The sequence below is a fragment of the Colobus angolensis genome, unplaced genomic scaffold, assembly GCF_000951035.1.
Source record: "Colobus angolensis palliatus isolate OR3802 unplaced genomic scaffold, Cang.pa_1.0 Scaffold6, whole genome shotgun sequence".
Taxonomy (NCBI): Eukaryota; Metazoa; Chordata; class Mammalia; order Primates; family Cercopithecidae; genus Colobus; species Colobus angolensis.
Genome location: NW_012119598.1, coordinates 17,046,433 through 17,056,912, shown reverse-complemented (window position 1 = coordinate 17,056,912; position 10,480 = coordinate 17,046,433). Strand labels below are relative to the sequence as shown.

The 10,480-nt window shown below is 41.3% G+C and overlaps 1 pseudogene; it reads right to left on the bottom strand.

Annotated features, from left to right (window-relative positions):
* Positions 1–3,227: 3,227 nt before the first annotated feature.
* Positions 3,228–10,480, bottom strand: part of LOC105526814 — a 35,367-nt pseudogene continuing 28,114 nt past the window's right edge.

Here is a 10,480-nt window from a genome sequence, read left to right as displayed (position 1 = left end):
CAGGATGGTCTCGATCTCCTGACCTCGTGATCCGCCCGTCTTGGCCTCCCAAAGTGCTGGGATTACAGGCTTGAGCCACCGCGCCCGGCCGCATATGTATTCTTATAGTGTGGGTGTCTTCCTAGGGTTTTAAGCAATATTTTTTCCCTTTTTTCTTTCCTCTGTTCTCTTTATTGTATTATTAGGTTATTGTTCATTAATTATAGGCAGAACAACAATATCAAATGGCAATGCACGGTCTTGAAACTTCTGTTCCCAATAGACAGCTTCCTGGGGGAAAACTGGATTTTATCGACTACTTAGTAGCCATCCGTATGCTAACAAACTGCAAATAAATAATATTTACAGGCTGGGCATGGTGGCTCACACCCGTAATCCCAGCACTTTGGGAAGCCAAGGCAGGCAGATCACCTGAGGTCGGGAGTTTGAGACCAGCCTGACCAACATGGAGAAACCCCATCTCTACTAAAAATACAAATATTAGCTGGGCGTGGTGGCGCATGCCTGTAATCCCAGCTACGTGGCAGGCTGAGGCAGGAGAATCACCTCAACCCGGGAGGCGGAGGTTGCCGTGAGCCGAGATCGTGCCGTTGCACTCCAGCCTGGGCAACAAGGAGTGAAACTCTGTCTCAAAATAATAATAATAATAATATTTACAAATAAATATTTGTTATGTATTATATTGTATTAATCTTATTTGAATAATATTTATGTATTTGTTATTAATGTTTATCTATTATTGCATCATGGGAAGTCATTTTAGCTTAGAAGATTGCAAGTCCAGTATAGGGGAGGGGTTGAGAGAATACATGCTGGAACCGGACTGAGGATATGAAACCTTCTCAGATGTGTGGCCCTGAGCAAATCATTTAACCTCTCTGTGCCTCAGTTTCCTCATCTACAAAATAGAAATATCAACTGTATGGTTTTACTAGACTGTTAAGCATCTCAAATTTAACACATCTAAAATCCAAATTTCCATGCTGGGAGCAGTAGCTCACACCTATAATCCCAGCACTTTGGAAGGCCGAAGCGGGTATATTGCTTGAGTCCAGTAGTTCGAGACCAGCCTGGGCAACATAAGGAGATCTCATCTCTACAAAAAAATACAAAAATTAGCCAGGTGTGGTGGTGCATGCCTGTAGTCCCAGACACTTGGGAGGCTCAAGTGGGAGGATTGCTTGAGTCCAAGAGTTCGAGGCTGCAACAAACCAAGATTGTGCCACAACACTTCAGCAGGGTGACAGCATGAGACTCCATCTCTTAAAAAAAAAATCCAATTTCTATCTTCTTCTTCCCCTTCAAAACTGCTGCTTCCTCAGTGTCCCCAAAGTAAACGGCAACTTCATCAAGTTCTCAGGGTCAAAGCCCTGGAATCATTATTGAGGCCCCTCTTTTTCCCCCATCACATCTAATTCACCCATGAATCCCAGGTTATTACAATAATCTCCCGACTGTCCTTCCTACTTCTGCTTTTGCCACCCTATAATGTATTCTCCATCAATAGCCACAGTGATACTTTTAAAAACAAATCTTTTAGTGTCGCTTCTCTGCTCACAGCCCTCTGATGACTTCCTGCCTCACTCAGAATAAAAGCCAGAAAGCTGGCAATGGCCCACCTGATCCAGCCCTCTGCACTCTTGGGTCTCATATTCTACCCCACTGGCCTGTGGCTCCCTGCCCTGCAGCCACACTGGCCTCCTTGCTGTCCCCGAACTGAACATGCTTGCAGCTCAGGGCCTGTAGCACCAGCTGTTCCCTTTGCTTAGAAAGCCTTCTCCCCAGATATTCCTACCCCTTCTCCTACTGATCTTAACACAAAGCCTTCTATGACTCCCCTATTTAAAGTGACAGGCCGCAAATCCAACACTGCCTACCTCCTTTCTGGCTTTATTTTCCTCCATATCACTTCTCATCGTCAGGCACATTACACAATTTACTTGTCTATTTTGTATAGACAAGTCTCCTTCCTCTCCTCCACCCTCTCACCCCCAAGGCATGTAAAATCCATGGGGCAGGGACTTTTGTTTTGCTCACTGCTATATCCTCAGCTCCCAGAAAAGTGCTTGGCACATAGGACACCTCAATAATTAATATGTGTCCAGGGGTCCCAAGTCCACCTCCAGGTTCAGGGATTTACTAGGGGGACTCGCAGGACTCAACATAGAGTCATACCCATGGCATGCAACATAGAGTCATACCCATAGAGTCATACCCATAGAGTCATACCCATGGCAATGCCAGGCACAAGCAGCAAAGGGAAAAGACACATGGGGCAAAGTCCAGGAAAGTCAGACACAAGCTTCCAAGGATCCTTTCCCACCAGAATCACACAGGACATACTTAATTCCTCCAGCAATAAGTTGTGGTCTCAGGTCCGAAGTGTTGTTTACCGGGGAAGCTCATTAGAGGCTTAGGATCTATGGTTTGTACTGGGGGCGGGTCACTAGGCACTGCTGCCTGGCACATACCCAAATTCCAGACCCCCAGAAGGAAAGAGGTTGTTTGGCAGAAACCATATTGTTTGTACAGTTTAGGCACAGTGAGTCCTTCTTATCCATTCTGGGAATGGTGGGAACCCTCCCCAAATCCAAATTCCTTCACACCAGCCAAGGGCCAATCTTGCAAGCAGGGCTTTCTAAAGATAGCAATCTCACGCCTGCCATGTTAACTCTGCACAGTGCATTAAAAGAATTTGTTACTTTTCAGTTGACAAAAATAAAGCGTTTTAGAGAACAAGACCAAGATAAGGTCAATTAAAGAAAATCTCTCATTTTTTTGCACATTGGAATCATGGTGATAAATTTTGAGCTTACTTATGCACACACAAACACTGTTTGCATATTTTTAAAGTAGCTTGGCCTGGTAAGAAGATGTGGATAGAACCTCACACATTGCTTGGACTCTGTACATTTTAGGATCTATTTATGAAGGAAATGAGAAGAAGCAAAATCTAGATGGAATGAGTGTCTATCAGAGAGGGTGGAACCTGTGACTGCCTTTATTATTTTTTATTTGAACATATATTTTTATTTAGAATGCAGGATTAATGGGCATGATAATAAACTGTCACTCACAGGTCTGTCCTGAGAAACACATAATCTTTAAAACATGTTATTTTTCACGAGTAATTTACACACAGCGGTATTATTATTTAATACAAGTGTCAAAGACGACATTTAGATTCTCCTGCTTGGGGCATTTAGTAACATCAAAATGATTTATAGTCAGACAGAAGAAAGCAATTCTAAAGCAGTTTCTTTTTCTTCCCTGCCAGTCCCTTTGCAGTAAGATCCATCTTCTTACATGAGGAATCATTAATAGAGAGAGCTTCAACAAATGTCCAGGTCTTATTCTTGAATACAACAGAGAATGAGTAGAACGATGACTGGGAATACCACAGGAGTCACTATCAGAGATAACCCCAGTGGACACAGACCCTCCCTATGGGGTTCCAAGCCAGATGTCTCTGAGGTGGTTGGAGATGGCTCTTGCAGTGGACATTGCCCTGGATGGTTTTCAAGCCTTGATGACAGCAGCACCATGTCGCTGCACAGTCGTGAATTCTCCCTGGGGCCAGCTGTCATGTTTCAGAGCTCCATAAACAACTTCCTTTCCTTGCAACTTCACCTTGGCTTGGTTGACATCCGGATACTGAGTCAAGGAATGGTTTCCCCAGATGTGTAACATTCTTTACACTGTAGGCAGTCACACCAGGTTTAAGAGTAATTTGAGCTTGAGTTTGGTTGTGATCCAAACAAGTCAAGCAACTGAAGCTCTCCTTGAAGCTGGATGGCGCCAATTTGGAGGCAGTCAGGCAGTTGATACTGGCTGGGTTTCCCATAGCAATAACTTTAATGAACTTCTTGTCATATTTCTCCAAGGCTGCACCCTGCCATTTGAAGATTTTTACATTTTCAGTAAATCTTTCCTCTCTACACCTTTCCTTCTTGGCACAGAGTCCAAGAGAATGGCCACATCCAGGTCTTTGAAGGCAACTTCTTTATTTGTTCGAATGACATCTTTCAGGAGGAGAAGTGTACAGTCTTGCTGTTCTATTAGGACACTGTTCAGGACAACAAGCACAGTGGTGATATCCGATGGCACAAGAATGATAAGCTAATCTTTACCCAAGACGGATGCGTTTATAATACTGTTTAGCAGTGACTATGTGATTTGACCAGCTGCTCTAGTCACAAGGACTGGGATTGGTTCAGACAACAGGGAACTGTGCGACAATTTTAGCACTTGCAAAGTGAGCCTCAGGGAGTCGGGTTACCTCTACTGCACAACTGACTTGTGACCGCCTTTAGCACCATATATTTATATTTCGTTTCGGTTTGGCTTTTTGAATACCCAGTGCTCAGAAAAGTAGCTGGTACATACAAAAAGCTGCAAAAATATCTGTACAGCAGGTAAATGATACACTATAAATACTATAAATGATTCCATTTCATAGGCACATGAGTAAATTCAACTTATATCAAAAACAAATGTGACTTGTGGCAGATGCTGAACATAACTTGAAGATTGGTATTAGAGCTACTGTGATACAACAGGTTAGAATATTTTTATCGTACCATACTTAGGTATGTTGGAATGGTAAGTAAATAGTTGGCATTGCTGCTTTTGTTTGGTTAAGCTAAAACAAGAGAGGGAAAACATGCACACAAACACACACACACACACACACACACACACACACACCCCTGAAAAACATCTGGTGTTGTGTGGAATTGGGGAAGGAGAATTCCTAGTTCTCTGAATCTAGACTTGCTTAGAGCAGTCTTCTTCAATATGAGACTGTCATCATAATATTGAGACTGTAGGGAAACTTCTCAGGACAGAAGTTCCCAGAAAACTTAAGTAAAAATCATTTTTCAAGTTTAGGACCAGTAAAAGATAATCTGGCTTATGGCTGGGCATGGTGGCTCACGACTGTAATCCTAACACTTTGGGAGGCCAAGGCAGGTGGATCACCTGAGATCGGGAGTTCGAGACTAACCTGGCCAACATGGAGAAACCCTGTGTCTACTAAAAAGAATGCAGAATTATCCGGGCTTGGTGGCGCTTGCCTCTCCAACTGCTCAGGAGTCTGAGGCAGGAGAATTGCCTGAACCCGGGAGGCGGAGGTTGCGGTGAGCCGAGATCTTGCCATTGCACTCCAGACTGGGCAACAAGAGTGAAATTCTGTCTCAAAAAAAAAAAAAGCTGATTTACTGAAGTCTGAAATGAGACAGGTAGGAAAGACTCAAGAAAAGTATTTTAAGTCTTGATTGGAATATATCTTGTGGTTTTAGAACTTTTTCCCTTTAAAACTTTTTAAATAAATATTATATATTTTGCCTTATATTTTTAAAGCATTATTGAGGTGGAATGTGGTACTTTAACTTGTGATGATAATTAGCATGGCCTTTATATATACACAAATATATTTGCATGTGTGCATAAACATACATGCGCATACTTTCATCTCCCATTACTGGTTAAAAATGGTTACTTTCTACTAGCTTAGGTAAAATACAAAATTTATTTGTAAATTGTGGAGAGACTAAAACAACCCGCTTTAGAGGGGTGACGTTAACCCATTCTCATGCAGGCAAACTCAACTCTGCTTCACACTTGTGGCCTCGTGGCTGACACAATCTTTAACAACATTTTAATGTTCAAGAATAAAAGGAAGAAGAAGAAACAGTCTTGTGAAAGACACCAGTAATGTGATGAAACACTTAAGAGTTCTGCATTTCTGCATAAGTCACTATCCCTCTAAAATATTCCTGTGGAACTTCTCCTAGGCAAATATTGACTCAACACATAAAGGGACCTCAAGCATGTTTCTAGATATAGGATTTGAAAATGAATGCTAAACAATTTTTCTGGCCTATAGTATGATGAGATATTCCTAGAGTTCTAGAGATGAGTCAGTTCTTAAGAGACCTAGATGTAATTTTTGACTGTGCAGACTGGGAAAGTAGGCTCAGAGATTTTAAGGCATTTGCCTAAGATCACATAACAAGTTCTGGGCCAGTGGAAGAACCCATATCTGCTACTCCTAGAATTCTCTCCAGGTTATCCTACTGCTTCCTTCAATCTCCAGAGAAGGGATTCAGGCATTAAGCACCCACTATATATATATAATACATATATAATATATTATGTATATATAATTTATATATAGATAGATAGATATTAATACAGCAGGCGTGTCCAGGCTTTTTGCTTCCCCGGTCCACACTGGACAACGAATTGTCTTGGGCCACACATAAAATACAGCAACACTAACGATAGCTGATGAGCTAAAAAAAAAAAAAAAATGCAAAAAGCATATCATAATGTTTTAAGAAAGTTTACAAATTTGTATTTGGCCACATTCAAAACCATCCTTAGCAGCATGTGGCCTGTGGGCTGTGAGTTGGACAAGCTTGATATTCAATAATCTAGAAGCTTCTAAATTAATACAGGTTTGATCAGGAAGTGATTTTATGCCTCTTAGGCTGAAGTGGGTAAGTCGTGGCTGTATGATGCCACTTTTAGGTTGTACTCAAGAATGAAAAGCTGGGGAAAGTATACCCTCATTTGGTTTTGCCATGAAACCCAGTAATCTTGGAATGTCTGTTGAAACTCTGGAAACTTTGGATATTAACTCTGTGAAAATCCTAGCACTTTTGGGGTATTTTTTCTCAAATAACGCTGCTTTGTAACAAGCCTGCCTTCCTTTGGTCTGCAGACTACCCTGAGCCAGCTGGTGAGCCTAAAATATCACGCTGGCCCATCCAACTCAAATTTAGGGCAGCACTTTGAATTTAGTTGCAAGTAATACATTAAAACCTGAAGAATGTTTTTGGTGTATAGCTATATATTTTGAAAAAAACTGGAGGATTGCTTGTGCTTGGGGATTCTCAATGACACGTGACTCCAAAAATAGAACATGGTGGCCGTCCCTCCAGGGCTGACTGAGGTGACAACCCATTTGGAGTTGCTGCTGAGAGGTACCCGCCCAGATTTGTGGTAGTGCAGCTTGTCCCCTAGATCTGCCTGCAGGTTTTGTGGATATGCCCCCAACCTCTCGCATCCTCAGCACTCCTCCAGGAGCAGTGAAACACAGAATCTCTAGTCATTTTTTGCTAGCAATCTAATGGAAGGTGGCATTTAAGTTTACTGTGTTTCACTCGTACCTCATGAGTACCAGCCCACTCTGAGCATAACCTTAGCAGCATAGCAGAAGGTATACCTACTCCTGGCTCTACCCCCAAAATGAGAAAATCCGTCTTTAATTAAACAGGTACAGTCTAAGTGGTTCATAAATAAACCTCTGGCATCATGTTGGGATCAACGCCCTGTTCCTGCCCTCACTCCTCCTACCTCCACCAAATCAGGCTGGTACTTTCCCAACAAATGATTGCCGTAATACAATACTTCATTAATCCGGTGTTCTTAACCAGAGGAAGCAGTAAGACAGAAATTAGAATGAAGGGTCTTGTTTCTTTAGGGAACATGATAACTAACCAGTTTTCAGGACACAATAAGAGTATGTTCTTACTGAGTTTTCTTACCAGGACTCAAAGAAGTCTACAAAATTCTATCATTGTTGCTGCCCTCCACCACACCATCCCCCTTGCTGCCTTGCATTACCAAATATTCTAATTAATTTAAGGAAATTAATGTCTACAGATGCTAGAATTAACAGTGGCCAGAATGAAGGGAAAAATCTCTTGTTAGCTCCTATTGTGTCAATCACTGTTATTAATTTAGCAGTAATAAAACTCAGCCCCAGTTGGAGAACCGTGACCCTCACCATCTGGTATGGTAATTCACAAAACCTCTAGCTGGGACGCTCCCAGCATCCAGGGGTTGAAAGAGGATCATGCTGGGATCAGATCCCTTGGCCCACGCTCCAGAGACCCAGGGCCAAAAGCGAAGGAAAACACCGAACATCAGAATGATGCCATCCCCTGGGTAGCACGTAGTTTATCATGTGCTTTCCCAGACATCTGGCAGAGCATCTGTGGGGTGGAGGTCAGTAGAACCATGGACCATCAAGTCTGTTATTTTCCATTTACAAAACGGAAAAGAAAAACGGAAATGACCATGCGGTATGCTTCTGTGATCTGGGTACTTGTACCACAAGTACTATTTGGCATTTTATGGCTGCCAAAGAAAGATAATCTGCCACTCATTCAGTCCCACAGTAGAAAGCATTCTCTTGGTGAATAAAATAAATGGAAAGAATTCATCCTTATATATCACACGTTAGGTTGAAGTCAATGATGAATTAACATAGCTAAAACTCACCTTGGAAGGCTTCCCCCTCATTAGCTACCACTTAACTATCTATCTATATTTATTTGTCACAACAAGTATATATGTTCTGGTAAACTTCTCAGTGCCTAGGTTTTATTTATTTATTTATTTATTTATTTATTTATTTATTATTTGAGACAGAGTCTTGCTCTGTCACCCAGGCTGGAGTGCAGTGGTGCCATCTTGGCTCACTGCAACCTCTGCCTCCCGGATTCAAGTGATTCTCCTGCCTCAGCCTCCTGTGTAGCTGGGATTACAGGCACGCACCACCATGCCCTGTTAATGTTTGTATTTTTAGTAGAGGCGGGGTTTCACCATGTTGGCCAGGCTGGTCTCGACCTCCTGACCTCAAGAGATCCACCTGCCTCAGTCTCCCAAAGTGCTGAGATTATAGGCGTGAGCCACCGCACCTGGTCGTACCTAAGTTCTAAATGTTTATTTAAAGATCTTTATATTCTCTACATGCTAAATTTTAGTCAATTCCACCTTAGGATAAAACCGTAAATTTCAGTAATATATCAGACTAAACAAGGAAACAACTCAGTTTAAAGACAACAGTTCCAGTCTTTTACTTTGAAATAATATTTTTTAAAGGGGAAATATTTTGTGCTTCTAGATGTTTTACTATTTGTTCTTATAAAAATCATAGTTTCATTTTCTTTTAAGTTTTATCATACAAAAACAATAACAGCAAGAATAGACTAGCTTCCTGTATAACTAAAATAATGTGGATTTCATATTCTTCCTTTGGGCATTTCATTTTGGCGTAAAAATAGAATATATCTAACAATCTAAAGTAAGTTAAAATTGCTACATTTTCCATTGATATAATTTCTTTGTGCTTGGAATCCATGTTGGTACTTGCCTTTTAAGATAATAGCCTTATTACTATTATCTTAAAGATCTCTGAGTGGTAGAGAAAACTAAATAAGATAATCCTTTGAATAAGCTAAGTATAGCAACATCCAAACTCAACTTTTAACTCTCATAGTTGTAGTTAACAAGTCTCAACAAAACCTTTGGCTCTCTTGTTCCCCCATGCTATATCTACGGCAAGTAAGGCCTTTAACCTACCAGACTTTACACACCTGTTGGTCTTTTGTTGGTCTTTGAGTCTGACCTTAGAAGCGAGCTTGACCTGCAGCTGTGCTGCCTGGCAGATTTAATCCTCTGCAGGCTGACTTCATTCTTGTGCTTTATATCAGATGTTATCTGACTGGGTTCAACGATTAGAGAAAGTGCATTGTTTATGTCTTCATTTGGTCCGAATGTTTTGGTGTGAATGTGACCCCTCTTGAGGGCTCTGAACAATTTAAAAGAGCCCAGCAAGATACGAATGGGAAATGTAAGTGCATTGCTGTTTCCAGAAAACCTGTGCTTTATCACCTTTTATTCTCACCTCATAATTACAAAGAAAGGCTGAGTAAAGCAGTAATAGTTCAACAAGTCAGTAACACAGACACCATGGCCTACTTCCCTTTGATTATCTGTAAAAAAGCATCATGTTAACAACAATGAAAATGGGTATCTAAGATGAATTTGGGAAGGTGAGCCCCCTTATTTTCATATCTTTTAAGACAACTTGTCAGTGAGGGTAATTGCCACAGGCTTTGGGGTCATTGCTGATCCTGACAAAATTTAAACAGCTGCTGCAAGCACCTGTTCTTTATCCCAGGCCCTCACAATTGCTCGCAATGTGCTCACAATTCAGAATAAAAAAACTTTATTAAAGCAATTTGATTACTTTTAAATGATGTTTTATTCATGCATGCAAATAATTTTTTAAGTTTCATGTCATGTATGTCTTTCTTTCCACATAGGCGAGCCTAACGACCAAAGAGAAAATATAGGAATTGAAGTGTGGCAATGTATACTAACCTTGCAGTGCTGATGAACACCACCAACTCTTACCCATTCTGACCTCAAGCTGATTATTAATGCAGATAGTTAAGCAGGTTTCGAGAAAGATCCCATATGATTGAGTCCTAGAACTTCTTGCTAGCTGCATGGGGCAGTGTTGGAAGTAGACAGTATATTTCTTGGAGAAAAATTTCTATGTCCCTGCCACTATCCCTCAGTGCAGGAGGTGAGACAGAGCACAAAGGGAAGAAGATATGGAGACAGCTGTGGACAACACTAGGTTCCTCTCTGAAACTTGTCAAGGAAAAAAGAGGGAAGT